The sequence below is a fragment of the Trachemys scripta genome, chromosome 8, assembly GCF_013100865.1.
Source record: "Trachemys scripta elegans isolate TJP31775 chromosome 8, CAS_Tse_1.0, whole genome shotgun sequence".
Lineage (NCBI taxonomy): Eukaryota > Metazoa > Chordata > Testudines > Emydidae > Trachemys > Trachemys scripta.
The window spans coordinates 80,901,188-80,920,678 of NC_048305.1; the positions used below are offsets into that span (position 1 = coordinate 80,901,188).

The 19,491-nt window shown below is 42.2% G+C and overlaps 1 long non-coding RNA gene across 1 annotated transcript in view; it reads left to right on the plus strand.

Annotated features, from left to right (window-relative positions):
- The window catches only part of LOC117881603, a 7,368-nt gene extending 1,319 nt beyond the window's left edge, over nucleotides 1-6,049 (plus strand). Inside the window, exons 2-3 of the long non-coding RNA XR_004646827.1 lie at nucleotides 1,226-1,320; nucleotides 5,574-6,049. This is a non-coding gene — a long non-coding RNA (uncharacterized LOC117881603). The remainder of the gene's footprint in view (nucleotides 1-1,225; nucleotides 1,321-5,573) is intronic.
- The last annotated feature ends 13,442 nt before the right edge of the window (nucleotides 6,050-19,491 follow it).

Sequence of the window (19,491 nt, forward strand, 5' to 3'; positions counted from 1 at the left end):
CGCCCCCTCACCCCACAGAGCGCCCCCTCACCCCACAGCTACCCCCATCCTGTGCCCCCACCCCACAGAGCGCCCCCCACCCAACAGCTAACCCCGTCCCATGCCCCCTCATCCCACAGCGCACCCTCCCACCCCACAGCTACCCACAGCGTGCCCCTTACCCCACAGCCACCCCATCCCGTGCCTCATGCCCCCTCACCTCACAGCTATCCCGTTCTGCGCCCCGCGCCCCCTCACCTCACAGCTACCCTGTCCTGTGTCCCCTCACCCCACAGCCACCCCCGTCCAATGCCCCCCACCCCACAGAGTGCCCCCTCACCTCACAGCTACCCCACAGCATGCCCCTCACCCCAAAGCTGTCCCATCCCATGCCTCACACCCCCTCAACCCACAGCTACCCCATCCCCTGCCTCCCACCCCCTCACCTCACAGCTACCCCTGTCCTGGGCCTCGCCCCCCCTCGTCCCACAGCTACCTGATCCTGTGCCCTCCTCGCCCCACAGCTACCCCATCCTGTGCCCCCCCACAGCTACCCCCATCCCGCTCTTCCCACCCCACAGAGCGCCCCCCTCACCCCACAGCTACCCCTGTCCTGCTCGCGTCATCCCACAACGTGCCCCCTCACCTCATAGCTACCCCATCCCATGACCCACAGAGCACCCCCCTCACCCCACAGCTACCCCACCCCGCTCCTCCCATCCCACAGAGCAACCCCCTCACCCCACAGCTACCCCCATCCTGCTCCTCCCACCCCACAGAGTACCCCCTCACCAGATCTACCCCCGTCCCACTCCTCGCACCGTACAGAGCACCCCCTACCATGGCTACCTCCCATCTTGCTACCCCCTCCCACACAGCTAGTTCCTATCCTGTTCCCCCAGAGCACCCCCTTCACCCGCAGAGCTGCCCCAATCCCGTGCCCCTCATCCCAGAGCACTCAGAGCCTCCCCCTCCCCCATGCAGAGTGCACCCTTGCCTGACACAGCACTCACCCACATACAGGTAGCACACACTCACAAGCACATTAACACACTCCTAGATAGATAACCTAGATTGGTATTACTTAGCACTTTTATAGCACTCGTACTAAGATATATTTACATCTCTCTACAAAGTGTTGAAAAAGTGGATCACATAGATAATGTGCTCATTATGGTGTAGTGTTAAGGAGGTGGGCCAAAACATTCTGCATAACAATGGAGCATCTCTATTGTTTCCCTCCTAGGTACAGTGAGTTACAGTCATTCAGTCAGGAGGTGATGTACTGTGGCCAAATCCTCATTCCAGGAAGAAAAGTTGGAGTTTCCCAGCAAGCTGGAGGTAGAAGAAAGTGTTTCCTGGGCACTACTTGGTTATTGAAGCTTGAAGAGTCTAATAGGACCCCTAGGCTCTGTAGTATTTTGGGAAATGTGGGAAGATACCCTCAAAATCAGGGAAGGATATTTTACCAGGTCAAATTATTTTCCCAATCTGATCACCATCACTTTGGTCTTGCCCAGATTGAGTTTGAGCCATATGATCTTCAGCCAGGTGCTGATCTTCTGCAGACCTTTTGCTATCCCTGAGAAGACATTGGTGGCATCACAAGAAAATGAGTTATATCAAAGGGTGTCATCAGCATATTGTTGGTAGCAAAGCCCATGTGCTCTCACCACCTCTCCAACTAGTCCTATATAGATACTGAAGGAAAAGGGATAAGATAGATCTCACATGAAGACCTTTGAGGGGACAGTTGCCCATCACCACTCTCTGGGTCTTGTTGGAGAGAAATGATTGGGCCCATTGTATGGCTATGCCACATACTCCAACTGTATCATATATATACACACATACACATCACATATTCATATATACATACATACCAAATTCCCAACCAAATGCACTTCGAACACACACCCACACCTCACTATCACATACATATATACACTCTTGTAGGACAAATACAGCACATTATCTCAGGCTAACACAAAGCATTCAATTTGGTACAACATTCATTACGAAAGATTGACTACTCACCTGAGTGAAGGTTGCAGGAGCACGCATTCTCAAGCTGTGCCCATACACCATTCTCATCACACACAAAACATATTGTAATTAAAAGTTTTCTGCATGTATTAGTTGCAGAACAAATTAAAATTATAGTGACTATAATAGCTCCTAGAGACACAACTTTCATTTTAGCCCCCACTCCTCAGTTGGCTCTGGTTTTCTCAAACAAACTGCTTTTGTGCTGAAATATCCCATATCACTACTGATCTCAAAAGTGTGTGTGTCGGAGGGTTAATTTTTTTCAGCTTAATTAGTTAAGTTGTTTTTGAGTCACATGAGCATAAAAAATACACCATTCCCATATTTTACAGCAGAAAGTTGTGCTTCAATAACAGCAAAAGCCAGAAACCTCAAATTTAGCTTGTTTTGGTAATCTCCATCAAAGTAAAAGATAGCTAAATTCAAAGAAAATCCATTCAGCTATTTTAGAGTTACGCATATCTAACATCAGCAGTTTCAGTCATACCCAGTACCGTTTTTCTATTCAGTTTTTGTCTACATACTTGTTATACTATTGGGGGAATTCTGTGCCAAAATTCTAAACATTCTGCCCCCAATATTTTAAAATTCTGCATATTTTATTTGTCAAAATAACACAGTATAATCACACCAGTTTCAATTATTTTGGTAGTTTATTTCAAAATACCTGTCAGCAAGTATGTCTGTAACAATACAGACAACAAAAAAGATTCAGGAAATGTTTTTTGATAAATAGATACTTACTAGGCATATTAATACAGAACTCTGAGTAATAATTCATTTAAACTACAGTACAGAACCGTATTTCCCGCAGCTGTCCAAAGCTATGCAAAGGCTTGGGGGAGTCAGGGGTAATGGAGGAGCTGAGGGAGAGGAAAGTAATTGCTGGGAAGGAGCCTGGGTTTGAACTTGAAGGGCTGTTGGGTATCAGTGGGAAAAGTATGGAACAGGTTTTTGGGGGGGCAGGAAGGGATTGTTAGGAAGCATCCCCCATGCAGACCCTGGCTGACCCCTAGCCTCTCCCATTCAGTCACGCACATCTGCTCCTGCACCCCCATGTGTCCTTGCACCCCTTGTCCACGTGTCCCTCCAGCCCCACTCAGACACCCTCTCCTCCATTCCCACATGGCTCTGCACCCCTTCCTCTGTCCCCATATGTCTGTGCACCCTCTCCCCCGTCCCCATGTGTCTCTGTGCCCCGCTCTGCCATCCCCCTGTCCTTATATGGCCCTACAGCCTTCCCCCTGTACCCATGTGTCCTTGCATCCCTCAGCCAGCCCTTTCCCCTCATCTACATGTGTCCCTACACCTTCTGTTCCCATGCATCTCTGTGCCCCCACTTAGCCATCCCCCTTCCCCCTGTAGCTCTGTCTCCCCTTTCCCGCTGCTCACGTGGCCCTGTGCCTCCAATCCCATTCAGCCCCTGCCCCAGTCTGTCCTCCACTAGCCCTTATGAACCCCTGTCTGACCCACCATCAGCCCCATGCTGTCTGTCTCCCCATATCCCCTGTCTCATAATGTGGCCCAACAATAGAAAAAGGCAGGCTCTTTCTCTTCCCTGTCATAGCTGGGGCTGGCCAGGAGTAGCCGCTGTGTTCTAGCACCACAGTGCCCTCTGGTGGGCAAAAGGCAGAACTGCAGAAGTTATTTTCTGTTGGGAGCTTCTGCTCTGTTCTAGCACCACAGCACTCTCTGATGGGTAATAGGCAGGACTGCAGCAACTTTTCAGTAGAAGCTACTTTCTGCAAAAAAAATTAAAAATATGGGAGGCACATGAAATATACATGTGCGCAGTGGTGCAGATTTCCCCCAGGCATATTGTTAGATGCCCCCAATTAAGGATGTCCTAGTTAAGAACAGTCTTCTCCACTGGCAAAGCTGAATCAGTTTGTAAACTCCTCAAGTATGTATCTCCAGTTGAAGACACTTACAGGTGTCAGTGGCACAGCTGAGAGAACTTTTATACTCACAATCTCAATAGCTTCATATCAAGGAATTTACAGGCTTAATTAAAGAAAGCTGAGCAAAAGAAGCTTCTCTTAGAGCAAGGGTTCTCAAACCTTTTCCTCATGTGGACCACATTTCAGCACAGAGATTATCTTCTGGACCCCATAACTTAATCACAGTCATGCACACCAGTTTCCATTTGTGATGGTATAATGCTTTTGTGGCATCTACAGTAGCTGTTTACATTCAAGATTTTAAACCAATCAAAGGCCTTAGCTCATATTACGCCTCTTAACCTCCTTCCCCCCACAATTTGAAGGGATGACTAGAGGGCTGAGGAGGGAGCGGGTGGGAGGGCACTAATATACCTACTCTTTCAACTATTTTTATGCTTTCTGAACATGAATACACATACATTTGTCGATTTTTAAGTGCACACCTCAAAATGAAAAAATATGCCATGCATACTCAGTACACAGCTTTCAGATGGTCCCAACTTTAGTTAAAAAGCAATGTTTTTCAACCCAAGAAAAAGCACTAGTTGTTAAGGCTTATTTCCATGTCAACTTTTACTTTCAGTCAATTTTGACAAGGCCATGTAAAATACAAAATATGTTTTAAAAATTTTGTTTAAATTAAGAAAAGTGTATTTCATTCTCTCAGGCAAAAATAATAGAATGAATTTTATTGAAACTTTTTATAAAAAATTCACCTTTAGACAGAGACCAAGTATGGAAAAATAAATGGTCTATGTTTTCAAAAGTTATGAACATGTGAAAACAAGGGGCTATAGTGAAAAGTATTTTTAATTATAGCAGTTGCTATTGGTGCCCATAATAATGATATTTCCTACTATTCCCATCTGTCTTGCTTCACAGTAGTTGATTGCCTAGAAGGATTAATAGTAGATAAAGTAGACACAAAGCAATTTAAAAAACTGCTCTGCATATTTTGTTGTATTTTTATTAGCTCAGCAATATATTTGAAGTGCCGGATAAGGAATTTGTCACAACTTAAGCAAAATTTAAACCAAATTTGTTAGCAAATTTGAAACAACTTTTTACATCACTATTACTTTCCATGCATTATAATAGCTGTTACTGTACTGTATAATATTTATTTTAAAAAACTAAGTAGAATGACTGTGATGTGCATGTGCATGTTAGCTTTTTGCTGTAACCATATTCTTTCCACCCCATCTATTCCCTGATGGTTGTTTCCCCATTTGTTGAGTCATATTTAATAGGTTCTAATCCTGCAAACACATGCTTAACTTCAGCCATGCCAGTAGTCTCACTGATTTCAAGGGAACTACTATGCTCATATTCAAAGTTAATAACATGCATAAGTGTCTGCAGAATCGGGGTCTTAGATTATAAGGTCTTCAGGACAGAGAAAATGTCTATTTGTATTGTAAAGTGCCTGTCTCACTTTGCAGTGCTGAAAACTAATGCTTGTTTGCCCTTACTATAGCTTAGCTCTGCCTCACTCATCTTTTATTTGAGAATGAAGATTAATCATAGTGCAAAAATAGTATTTAAACAAATCTCTCTTTTCCTCTATTTCCTCAGTATTATTCATTATTTTCTAAAATACAGGTTGAACCTCTCTAGTCCAGCACCCTGGGAACCTGACCGGTGCCGAACCAGAGAATTTGCCGAACCACAGGAGGTCAATATTGTAGCGAGCGGGTCTTTTTTTATTTTTATCTCGCCGAAGTGAATAAACAGAACAACGCTTGCAACACCACCAAGCCAAGGCTTACCAGCTCTCTTCGTAACAAAGTGTTAGTGTTGTTACACAATTTTACTGTATTGGCACAAGGAAATAAGTAGATAAAGCCTAAAAAAAAATCATGCCAGACCCCAGATGATGCCGGATCAGAGGGTGCTGGACTAGAGAGGTTCAACCTGTACTAAACAGGAATTCCTTGTAATAGTGCCTGGATAGTATAATGACACATGAATTAAAAACACACTGGATTTAATTAGCATTGATACTAATTGGTAAGCACAATAAGAATTTTCAAATATTAATGAGACATCAAATAACTAAATAATAAGGGAGAAATGAATTGAAGGGAAATGTAAGACTGATAATAAGGATTCTTTAATGACTCTAGTCTGTTTCACATAAAACTAAAAAAAAACTATAGAAATTGTATCTCACAATTTGCAACTATTATTGGGTTAAAAAAATCACATAGGCTGTTTACTAAACTCTCATGTATTAATGAGACAATTGCAAAGTAATAGGCAGCTCCAGATAAAAAAGTAGGAGAAAAATTGTGCAACACATTAGGGGCCAAGTTTTGCCACTTTTACTCACCTTGAATAATACCTTACTCTGCAGTTAGTCCTATTGAAATCAATGGAACAAGCCAGGTAATAGTTACTATTCAACACCAAGGGTGGCAAAATCCAGCCCTATATAAATTACTCCAGGAAGATTTGCAAAATAATTTCAAAATTAGAAGCAGTTATAGCCAGTGTTTCTAGAACTACATTCCCGTGCAACATCTTTGAGGGACTCAGTGGGTTGGAAGTCTTTCCACTTCAGGAGAATTATAGATCCAATTTGTGATGGGGTGTACCAGGCCCTTTGAGCCCCCCTGCTGGAGTCCTCCTGGTCCTACCATATCCCGCCCCAGAAAAGCAGCAGTATAGATGGGTTCTCCAGGCCTGCCAAGAGAGGCTGCAAGGAAGCAGCCAGTCAGAGTTCAGGAGGCTCGGTTAAAAGGAGCTGCAGGAGCTGAGCAGATCAGGTGTTGGCTGGGACCAGAAGGATATGGAAAGATTGGAAGGCTCTTATGGCAATGAGGCCTGGGTGAGACCCTGCTCAGGCAGGGAACAGATAGAGAACTTCAGCCCTGAGATAAGGGTGAAGAGGAAGGAGCTATGTGGGAAGTGGCCCTGGGAATAGCAGCAGCAGCAACTATTACAGGAAGCAGCACATGACTGCTATTTATAGGGTCCTTGGAATAGGACCTGGTGGTGTGACTCCTGCCACTGGAGTGGAGTGGAAAAGCACAGAGAAGGAGACAAGTTTCCTTTTGGAGCCCAAAAAAAGGCTAGAGTTTAAACAGACCCAGAGATGGGTCTGAAGACCCTGGAGAGGGCCAACTGTTTGTTGGACTGTGTTACCCCAGAAAGGATTCATCCATTTTAGATTTTGTGTGACTTGGATGGATGATAAGGGCAACAGCTGACATGGGGCACTGCAAAAAGAGAGAGTGCAGATTTGTGCCCACCCAACAGTCGCTCATGAGAGGTGAGGGTACACCATCACACAATTCCATCAGGTTTACTCACATTGAATAATACCTTTGTGATGGGTTGGAGACTCTTCTGGGATGCCACCTGATGTACTGGGATCTGGGATTTCACTGAGCCTCTCTTGCTCAATCAGCCTGGGTTCCCTCTCCCTGCTTTGCTGAATTAGGCTCTCCGGACTCTTGTGGCCCACACACATAAATAGGGCCACACCCCGCTGCAGTCACAGACTGAAGTCAGCTCTGTGTGAGAAGACTCCCCCAGCACTCACAGGCACACCCCTTTTGGGAGATAAACCCCAAATAATACTGTCTTGCACTGAATAGAAAAATCTGCACAGTGCAAGCTCATAAAAATCCGCCTTCTTCCTCAATGTGAAGAGAGATGTGCACGACTTCTTGCCCCCCACCAGTTAAAAATTATATAAACTGGTTTAATAATAAAATACATTTATTAACCACAAAAGGTAGATTTTTAAGTGGTTAAAAGGATAGCAAACAGAACAAAGTAGATTACCTTAGTAAATAAACAAAAGTTGCAAACTGAACTTAACCCACTAGATAGGTAGGATACAAATTAGCAAATTCTCATCCTGAGTGATAAACAGGCTGGCAGATTCTTAAGGCACAAGTTGCCTTGGCTTTCCCAGGTTTTCATGCAGGTTAAAGATCTTAGCCTGGGACCATCACTTATCACAGTTCAGTCTTTGTTCCTCAGGTGATTTCAGGTGTGGTGTTGTAGGTAGGGTGACCAGATGTCCCGATTTTATAGGGACAGTCCCGATTTTGGGGTCTTTTTCTTATATAGGCTCCTATTACCCCCCACCCCCTGTCCCGATTTTTCACACTTGCTGTCTGGTCACCTAGTTGTAGGGAGCGTGAGGACCCTTCATCTTGTCATTGTCCCTCTTTTATATCTCCCCCCCACACCTTGCTGGAAAGGTTTTTTGCTGTGAGCTGGGTCAAACAGTTCCCATTGTGTAGAGCTATCTCTGAGAGGTTTCTATTGCACACAGTTCCTGGGGTGATCCTTATGCTCATGTGCATTTCTTCAATAAGCCACTAACATTGTTTGGCCTCATCCAACATAGCACATTTGAAGTACAGAGACATGTACTTTATTTAATTTATTTATTTATTTTATATGGACAATATTCCCAGCTTCAGATACAAAAATGATACATGCATACAAATTGGATAAACACATTCAGTAAATCATAACCTTTCCAGTGATACCTTACATGAGTCATCTTGCATAAAGTACATCTCAGTTTTGTCATATCCATATCATAAGCATATTTCCATAGAGAGTATGGAGCGTAATGTCACAACCTTATTCCACAAATAGTCCCACTGAATTTTGCTCTGTTTTTGTACTACATTACACCGGGTACCTAATCTATAGGAAAGCAATAAATATTTGCTTAGGGACACAAACTCCTTTCAGAGATATTTCTTCTCATCTTGTCTTCCTCTTGCTGCAGCCTGTCACTATCAGATGATGCTGTGCTGCATCACCTCTCCTCATGAAGACCTGAGGTGACAGCCACTGAAATTGATGTGCTCCCCATTAAACTCACATGAATAAATTGAGTAGAAATAAACTGCTGGACAGCTTAAAAAGTAACCCTAGTCCTGTGATAAATCATTATGGGCCCAATTCTGCCACCTTTACTCACACTGAGTAGTACCTTACCCCATAAATCATTTCACTGACCCATTTTATATTTCTGTATCTGTACTCTTCTTACTTCTTTACAGATTGGTCATCAAGTATGATATAGGACTAAGGCAGATACTAAATCTGCTGAATTCTAGATTGAAGGATAGTGAAAAACCTGACTTGTAATAAAACACTTGACATGGGAACTCTTCCTATTGTTGAGAAGCACTGGCTTAATCTTTAAGGTTTATTTTTTACATTAGGACCCACTATGCAGATCTTCAAAGCTGGAGATGTGTTCAGTATATGTTGGAAGTCTTAACTTTGGTTTTAGTTTCGTAAAACTACTCCATAAGAATGAATCCCAACTGGCTTTTTAGAGAATGAATATTAGTGTAATTACAATAAAATCATATATGCATTGTGGTTTGTACATTCTGTATTATACGGAATCTGAAAATGAACAAGTATTTTATTAAAAAGTCAGATCTCAGTAGTACTACCCAATATGTAGCCACTAACTGCAGACATGACAATTTGAAAATTATATCCATTCCTTACTTTTTGAGTTTTTATGCAATAGTTTCTTTTACAAACAGACTAAGCCTAAGAAAACTTTAATAATGTGATCACTTATTCAATAAAGTTTGCACACTTTTTGTGAAAATCTCTATAAATCTGAATTCTTTCAAATCCCTAGTTACTACTAAATGGCCAAGCAGCAACATTAGCTAAGAATTTTTTTTATCATTTGTGCCTGGGTAGAAGGTTGCAATCTTTTCATTCAAATACAGACCTCACCACAGCAATTCATTCTTTTATAATCTCTAAACAAGATTTAATGTTGTGTGCTCTACATGGAATACCTTTCTTGCTGAGTCAGAATCCCAAGAGCTCTGACTTTCTTAAGAAACAAAAGTTTTTTTGTGATCTTATCCTTCTAGCCATCACTGGCTAACATCACTGGGTAACATTTTTTCTCACAGTTTTTAGTTCTCAGCCTTATGGAGTGTTATATCTCCCTTACTCACAGAGGGCTAGATTGTGCAACCATTGTTCAGTTAGTGAACACTTAAAACTCTCACAAGTAGCCTCATTGAAGTCACTATCCATGTGGGTAAGTGCTCAACCAAAATAAAGGTTGCAAAATTTAGCTCACAAGAACTGTCAGCTGGTCATCATGGAAGGTTTTTCACCTGTCACCATATGTTTTCAGACTTCACTTAATCTTTCATCTCAAACCTTCATGTATACACAGGTTCACACATCCCACAGCCTGTCACTTTACCTGTCTTACTAGAATAGATTAAGAGGCAGGAGTCAGCATGCAATGGGATGAGATACAGTACGCAGTTCACCAGAGAGAAGACAAATGGAGTAAGCTGTGAATGGAAAAGAGAAGATAGAATTATGGGGAAGGAAAACTTCCTCCTCAGAATGGAGCACATCCAGTAGTCTGGACATTACTCCTGTTTCCCCACGCACAGGAGACAGCTTGACTTTATCCTTCTTTCCTTCCTCTTTTAAATTCAGACTCCCTCTTCTGGAATGGTGCAGCCCCGCTTTTGATTCAGGAGATTACTTCCATAACTTAAATTGCATAGCCAAGTAGAAAACATGAATAAAATAATTATAGACTGTAGGATTAATAGAACAAAAGTCATAACATTATAATTTTATCAGGAATGTTTGGTTATGTAGTGAAGTCCAGACTAGTGAATGCCCTCCATTATGAGAAATAAAAATGATAGGCAAGGAAACTAACTTTCTCTTACTGATAGGCATCCTGGAGTCTGGACGTTATTCCTGGGAAGAAGCAAGCAATAAGAGCCAATTTGTAGGTAGGAAAGAAACATTAAATATATCCCGCTAGGAAAAACAAAAATGGAAAACTTACTTAGTTTACTTTTTGTCATTTCACTTTTATTTAAGAACATAAGAATGGTCATAGTTGGTCAGACCAATTGTCCATCTAGCCCAGTATCCTGTCTTCCAACAGTGGCCAGTGCCAGATGCTTCATAGGGAATGAACAGAGCAGGGCAATTTTATGAAGTGATCCATCCCCTGTTGTCCAGTCCCAGCTTCTTGCAGTCAGAGGTTTAGGGACACCCAGAGCTTGGGTGACATCCCTGACCATTTTGCCATTGATGGACCGATCCTCCATGAATTTATCTATTCTTTTTTGAACTCACATATACTTTTGGCCTTCATAACATCCCATGGCAACAAGTTCTATAGGTTGTGCGTTGTATGAAGTACTTCCTTTGGTTTGTTTTAAACTTGCAGCCTATTAATTTCATTGCATGACTCTTGGTTCTTGTGTCATCAGGGCCGGCTCCAGCTTTTTTGCTGCCCCAAGCGTCGAAAAAAGAAAAAAAAGCCGCGATCGGCGGCACTTCGGTGGCAGCTCTACCGCACCACTTCATTCTTCGGCAGCAATTCGGCGGCGGTCCTTCCCTCCGAGAGGGACTGAGGGACCCGCCGCCGAATTGCCGCCAAAGAGCCGGATGTGCTGCTCCTTTCCGTTGGCCGCCCCAAGCACCTGCTTCCTGCGCTGGTGCCTGGAGCCAGCCTGTGTGTCATATGAAGGCGTAAATAATACTTTTTCTCCAGAGCATTCATTATTTTTATAAACCAGGGGTCAGAAGTGGTTTGCCGAGTCTTCATTTATTCACTCTAATTTAAGGTTTCGCGTGCCAGTAATACATTTTAACATTTTTAGACGGTCTCTTTCTATAAGTCTATAATATATAACTAAACTATTGTTGTAAAGTAAATAAGGTTTTTAAAATGTTTAAGAAGCTTCATTTAAAATTAAATTATAATGCAGAGCCCCCTGGACCAGTGGCCAGGACCCGAGCAGTGTGAGTGCCACTGAAAATCAGCTTGCATGCTGCCTTTGGCACGCATGCCATAGGTTGCCTTCCCTGTTATAAACCTTTGTCATACCTCCCCCCTGTTAGTTGTCTCTTTTCTAAGGTGAACAGTCCCAGTCTTTTTAATCTCTCCTCATATAGAAACTGCTTCATACCCCATAATCATTTTGTTGCCCTCCTCTGTATTTTTTCCAATTCTAATATATCTTTTTTGAGATGGGTGAACAGAACTGCATGCAGTATTTGAGGTGAGGGATACCATAGATTTATACAATGGCATTATGATATTTTCTGTTTTATAATAAATCCCTTTCCTAATGGCACCTAACATTGTTAGCCTTTTTGACTTATCCACCTGACTCACTGCTTTGCTATATTTTTCTTTTGTCTCCATTCCAGATCCTGTCCCACACTATACTCTCATTGATTTCTATGGGATGAGGATTTCTCCCTGATTATAGAGCTCTGACTTCCCAGAAGCATTCTTTCCCCTCTTTTTTTCCAAGCAGCCACTCTTACAATCTTTGCTCTGAGCATCTGTGCTAAGTGGGTAGGTTTTGTATGAAGAGATATTAAAAAGACTGGGACTTCTCAGCTTGGAAAAGAGATGACTAAAAGGGGATATGATAGAGGCCTATAAAACCATGACTGGTGTGGAGAAAGTGAATAAGGAAGTGTTATTTACTTCTTTACAGGTTTCAGAGTGGTAGCCGTGTTAGTCTGTATCAGCAAAAACAACAAGGAGTCCTTGTGGCACTTTAGAGACTAACAAATTTATTTGGGCATAAACTTTCATGGGCTAAAACCCACTTCATCAGGTGCATGGAGTGGAACATACAGTAGGGAGGTATAAATACACAGCATATGAAAAGATGAGAGTTACCTTACCAAGTGGAGGGTCAGCACTAAAGAGCCAATTCAATTAAGTTGGAAGTAGGCTATTCTCAACAGTTGACAAAAAGAAGTGGAAATCACTTCTGTAGTGTTAATGAGGCCAATAACCAAGGATCCACAATGAAATTAATAGGCAGAAGGTTTAAAACAAATAAAAGTAAGTACTTCTTCACACAATGCACAGTCAACATATGGAACTCATTGCCAAGTAATGTCGTGAAGGCCAAAACTATAACAAGGTTAAAAAATGAACTAGATAAGTTCCTGGGGGATAGGTCCATCAATGACTATTAGCCAAGTGGGTCAGGGATGCTATGCTCTGAGTGTTGCTAGCCTCTGATTGCCAGGATTGGACAACACAATGAATCACTCAATGATTGCCTGTTCTGTTCATTCCCTCTGAAGCACTTGTCATTGGCCACTGTCAGAAGACTGGATACTGGGCTAGATGGACCATTGGTCTGACCTAATATGGCCATTCTTTTGTTCTCAATCATTCCTTCTGCCATTTGGTAGCATTTACTGGGAACTGAAGCAGGAAGCCAGGTTTCAGTATCATCCATAGGTTGAAAGGATTATATGTAACCAGGGTACATATGCAATGATATTTTCCCCTGATTTCCAGTATCAAGATAGGGAGCAGAATGTTTGGAGTCATGACCCTTTAGCAGGTGAATAATAAATTAATAATATAATCCCTAAAAATACTTAGTATGCATACAGTGTCTTTTCATCTATAAATCTCAAAGTCAGACATACTATTGGAAGCAGCAGGTTCTGGAAAGGTCTATGGCAGTTGAGCATGGCAGTTATAAATTGCAAGTTGTAACTGGAGGGTGGAGAGAGAAGGAAAGAACTGAAGACAGTGCGGTGACAGAAACAGGGCCCCCTAATGGAGGAGACAAACAGGGAATGATCAGGAAGAGATGGTTAATAATGCAGCAATAAGGATGTGGTCACATGGACATGCAGAGACACCATGGTGAGAGTGGTATGATAACTTGAATAGAATAGAAAGTGACTGGAAAAAGGGAGACAAGAGGAAGCCAGCATAATCAGGGAGAAAGAGAGTGCAGAGAAAGAGAAATGAAGTCAAGTCACCAAGAACTTTTTTTTTTTAATTCTCTCTTTCTCTAACACATTGAAGATGCTATTGGATGTGCATGGATTATCATATGCCCTGTTGTTGATTAATGAAGCTAAACACATTGAGCCCTTTAAATTTTGTTGCATAAATCCATCCCTCTAATCCAGAGGGACTGTCCCTTCCACAGAAAAACAAGTGGTTGGGCCCTGAAAAGGAGGACAATGAGTTTGGCCAAATTTTTAGTCTGTGGAGGTTGTCTGGCACCACAGAGCAAACAGGGCTTTGGCCTTCAGAACCTGTGAATCTCAGGAATCTGCCAGAGGTTCAGGGCCATTCTGTCTCTGCATCAAGTCTCAGTCCTCTATTAACTTCTTGGGAGCTCAGTGCAGAATAATTCATAGGATTGTTCGACAAGACACAATCTTTTAAAGATGTGTTTGTACAGCCCCCAGCATAATGGGGCCTTAGTCCTGAATGAAGTCCCTGGATTCATACGCAAAACCTTGTCACTAGAGGGAGCTGATATTGCTTCCTGAATGCAAAAGAAACATATTGAGAATTACAAGGAAAAATCATTTAAAATTCTCATATACTGTCTGACATTCAGTGTGTTCCATAGTTCACAGCAAGAGATTTTGTATATGTATATACAATGTCATGAAATCAACAAAGGATTTTTCTACATCACTTATACAATTCTACACAAATAGGTCACCCAGTAAAATGGACTTTTGCATGTGATATGGGAGAATATAACTAATAGGCAGGATGTGGCCCCTTTAAATCTCTGTGTTCTATTTGGTTGCCCAGGACAACTCCTGTAAACATCAGTGAAACAATATATGGTCTTTTAAAAAAGCTGGGAACTGAACCTGATGGAAAAGGTTAGGTCATTTCAGGACTGATTGAGTCAACTGTGAGTACACACCTGTACTAAGAAGCTGTATAATTTTTTGGGCTGCCTTGACATTCTCTTGCAATACCTTGCTTTATGTTTCTGGGTTTTTACATGTGATATATGATAGATATATGCATTGTGTTTTTAGGCAAAATCCTTATTTTATTTTCTATATTGCTATGCTATTTATACTTATAAATTAATGTATATTTGGTTCCAAATTACTTGAAATTAAATGTTTTTAACTAGGAAAGGAACAGCATTGAAAATGACTATTCACCCTGCTGCTGTCATTCTGAGAGTGTGATTTTATTGTTTCCTGTTAGAGAAGGGCTTGGAGAGAAGTTGAAGAGCCTCTTCACCTCTTAGGTGCAAGATACAACATGTTCATTGGAGGCATCTACAAATAATAATAAAAATAAATGACACTTTTGTGGTATTAGTCAGTAACGATAGAGGCATTAAGAATTAACTAGAGGAAAAATGTTTCAAAACTTGGTCCTGCTGGGACAAATCTCCAGATTCCTCATCACATTTGGTCCTGTACATCTAGAAAGACTATGATTGTGATATGCTTGTGTGCTATTGTATCATCATGCCACAATTACTGAAACATTTAGCCATTATTGTTCTTGATATTTTAGGGCAAAATTCTCCTTTCAGATGGGATTATAGGAAATGTAGTTCTGGATCAGATGAATGGTCCATCTAGTCTGTTATTCTTTCTCTGGGAGTGCTTAGTAGATGCTTCAGAAGATGATCATTAAATATGACTATTTTTGGGGATTTTGAATCTGATAGCCTCTTCTTGGTTGGTTGGTCTTGGTCCTGCTTTGAGCAAGGGATTGGACTAGATGACCTCCTGAGGTCTCTTCCAACCCTAATATTCTATGATTCTTCCTAGATGTACAGATCTCCCATTGTATCAATGGGAGATCTGCTTAAAGAAATGCAGAATAACCCAGATCAGAGAGGAGCACTTGGCCTTAAGTGAGGTAGCCAGTTGAATTTCAAGTTTACTTTGAACTTCTACTTTACCTTGGCTGCTGAAAACTCCTTTAAACACATGTTATGTATGAACAAGCAAAACTGTTCAAAGGGAGAAGTAAAGTTTTTCTGTGTTATTAAGGGCTTGATCCTGCCTGGTGCTAAGCACCCTGGTCCTGATCCAACAGAACATTTAGATACATCTTTAATTTTAACCATGTGAGTTGTCCTCCCACCCATCCTTTAGGAATTCCTCCTAAAAGTTAATTCTGGTGAAGAACTACTGGCTATTCTGCAGGAAGGAAAAACCCCAACCCTTCCCTCCATTTCAACAATCCCAGGAAAGCTCAATGAAGGGATCCTCAGAGTTTTCTTCTTCATGCTCCAAAACCACTTGAGCCCTTTCCTGTCACAGAGACGACTTTGGTCTAGATGCTTAAGGTACAAGCACTATGACAAAGGAGCCTTCCTATTAGCTTTCACACACCCTAATCCCCCTTTCTGAAAGTTGATTTTTACATAGGTAAAAATATATTCCAACTAAGTAAAACTATAACTTCAGAATATTATTCCTTCAGACAACTCTCTTAAACACTATTTTAATTTGCTGTTTTTATTAATTCATCATTTACAGTTGCAATTTATTAAATATTGCAGATGATATTTATAAGTTTTTATAAGTATTTATAAGAGACTGAGTTTTCTTGAAAATCCTTTATTGATGTAACTCTTCCAGATTGTAAATTCTGTTGTTTACAATACATTTGTTAAGTGTGTGCCCTAAAAGGTGCCCTAACCTAGATTCATAGAAGTTTAGGGTTGGAAGAGACCTCAGGAGGTTATCTAGTCCAACCCTCTGCTCAAAGCAGGACCAACCCCAATTAAATCATCCCAAGCCAGGCCTTATAAACCTTTAAGGATGGAGGTTCCACCACCTCCCTAGGTAACCCATTCCAGTGCTTCACTACCCTCCTAGTGAAATAGTTTTTCCTAATATTCAACCTAGACCTCCCGCATTGCAACTTGGGACCACTGCTCCTCATTTTGTCATCTGCCACCATTGAGAACAGCCTAGCTCCATCCTCTTTGGAACCCCCCTTCAGGTAGTTGAAGGCTGCTATCAAATCCACCCCTCGTTCTTCTTTTCTGCAGACTAAATAAGTCCAGTTTCCTCAGCCCTCCTCATAAGTCATGTACCCCAGCTCCTTAATCATTTTCATAGCCCTCCACTGGGCTCTCTCCAATTTGTCCACATCTTTTCTGTAGTGGGGGGCGCAAAACTGGATGCAATACTCCAGATGTGGCCTCACCAGTGCCGAATAGAGGGAAATAATCATTTCCCTCGATCTGCTGGCAGTGCTCCTACTAATGCAGCCCAATATGCCGTTAGCCTTCTTGGCAACAAGGGCAGACTATTGACTCATATCCAGCTTCTCATCCACTGTAATCCCCAGGTCCTTTTCTGAAGAACTGCCACTTAGCCAGTCGGTCCCCGGCTGCAGCAGTGTATGGGATTCTTCCGTCCTAAGTGCAGGACTCTGCACTTGTCCTTGTTGAACCTCATCAGATTTCTTTTGGCCCAATCCTCCAATTTGTCTAGGTCACTATCCTCCAGCGTATCTACCTCTCCCCCAGCTTAGTGATATCTGCAAACTTGTGAGGGTGCAATCCATCCCATCATCCAGATTATTATTGAAGATGTTGAACAAAACTGGCCCCAGGACCGACCCCTGGGCAGCTGGTATCAAGCAGAGTGCCCAACTAGACATTGAGATGTTGATCTCAACCCATTGAGCCCGATCTAGCCAGCTTTCTATCCACCCTTAAAGTATGGATTGGATGAATGGACTATAACTTGCTGGCAGGCTACATTTAAGTGTATCCTGGCAATCAGAGACTAGCAATACTTGCTGGCAGGCTACATTTAAGGCTACACTTAAAACACTTTTGCTGCTCACCTCCTTCCTATACTGTGCTGCCTAGTGGAGCAGTCTGTGAAGACTGAGGGGAAATAAATAAAGCATTGAGTACTTCAGCTTTTTCCACATCTGTCACTAGGTTGCCTCCCCCGTTCAGTAAGGGTTCCACACTTTCCCTGACCACCTTCTTGTTGCTAACATACCTGTAGAAACCCTTCTTGTTACCCTTCACATCCCTTGCTAGCTGCAACTCCAATTGTGCTTTGGCCTTCCTGATTACATCCCTGCATGCTCGAGCAATATTTTTAATACTCCTCTCTTGTCATCTGTCCAAGTTTCCACTTCTTGTAAGCTTCCTTTTTATGTTTAAACTCACTGAAGATTTCACTGTTAAGCCAAGCTGGTCACCTCCAATATTTGCTATTATTTCTGCACCTCAGGATGGTTTGTTCCTGCCCCTCAATAAGGCTTCTTGAAAATACAGCCATCTCTCCTGGACTCCTTTCGCCCTCATACTAGCCTCCCAGGGGATCCTGCCCATCAGTTCCCCGAGGGAGTCAAAGTCTGCTTTTCTGAAGTCCAAAGTCCATATTCTGCTGCTCTCCTTCCTTCCTTTTGTCAGGATCCTGAACTCTGGGACCAGAAGCTGAGGAAGGAAAGCAGTGGTAGGAAGCGACCCAGGCAGAGTAACTCAGAAGCCCCCCTCAGAGGTCAAATGCAGCTGACCCTCCTAGGGCTCTGGGTTGCAGCCCAGTGGAGCAGGCAGGGCCAGGCTCTCCTAATCACTAGGGTGCTTTGCCCACCAAAGAACCCTCTTACAGGGTAAAAGGCAACCAAATCAGAATCAGGCCCAAACTACAAGCTAAGGATGAATCACACCCAGTTTTTCTTTTTGATGTGACTTTAAAATGCTAGGTCTTGTCTGCTCTTCATGGACATCGATAATCCCATGGCACTTTTATTAAAAAAAAAAGTAGAGGTTTCCCTAGTGTTATTGCCAATTTTTTTCTCCCACCACCAGCTTTTGTGCAATGTGCTGTGTTTCCTTTGGTGGTAGTGTATGTATAAGGGGTCACATGGTATCCTTCTATAGATAAATTAGCCAGATGGTAATGCTGGTAATCAAAAGCCCTGTGAATTCTCTTTCATAAAATTAAACTGTCCACAGGGAGGAAGAGTTTAGCCCAATGTGGGGATGGATAGGTGTGCAGCCTTTGAGGAGAGGATATCTGAAGGGAACTCAAAATCCACCCTGCCTGTAGATTCTGAACCATCCACTGACAACCCTCCCCTTCCCTCTGACCAGCAGCTCAAACTCCTAAGGGAACTGTGCTGTCATTGGCTGTCTTCCGCGGTCTTCCACAGGGGTAGAAAGCATGGAGGAGAATTTACTGCTGGTTCTATTAGTAACCTCAGAGCAGATTTCTGCCTGCTCTCTCAGGAATTAAGCCACAGAGTGGCTATTCTGCATTCCCACAGCTATATGCAATTGGAGTGGAAGGGCCTTTGCAGTATCTGAGGTCAGAGTATACAATGAAGCAGCTGTTTGCCTTCTGTATGTCTGGGGCCTTTCCTGCTAGATTTTGCTCCTCTCCGCAGCATGTGGTAGATAGATTTGGAAAAGTTGGGACATATGCTCCTTCCTGAGATCCTTTGGGATGAAAAACACTACATAATTAATATAACATTACATTTATAATTATCATTTTCTGTTTTATTATGTAACACAAGCTGTGTTACAGTACACCATCACTACATTTCACTCTTTACTGACATATCTCCAAACAATGATTGTATTGTCTTAAATAAAATTGTGAAAAAATTAGCTATTTATGGAATACAGTTTACTGAAAATCATTACTGACTCTTGGGTATAGTAGGAAGATATCAAAAAAATTACAGCTGCTGCAACGTTACTTA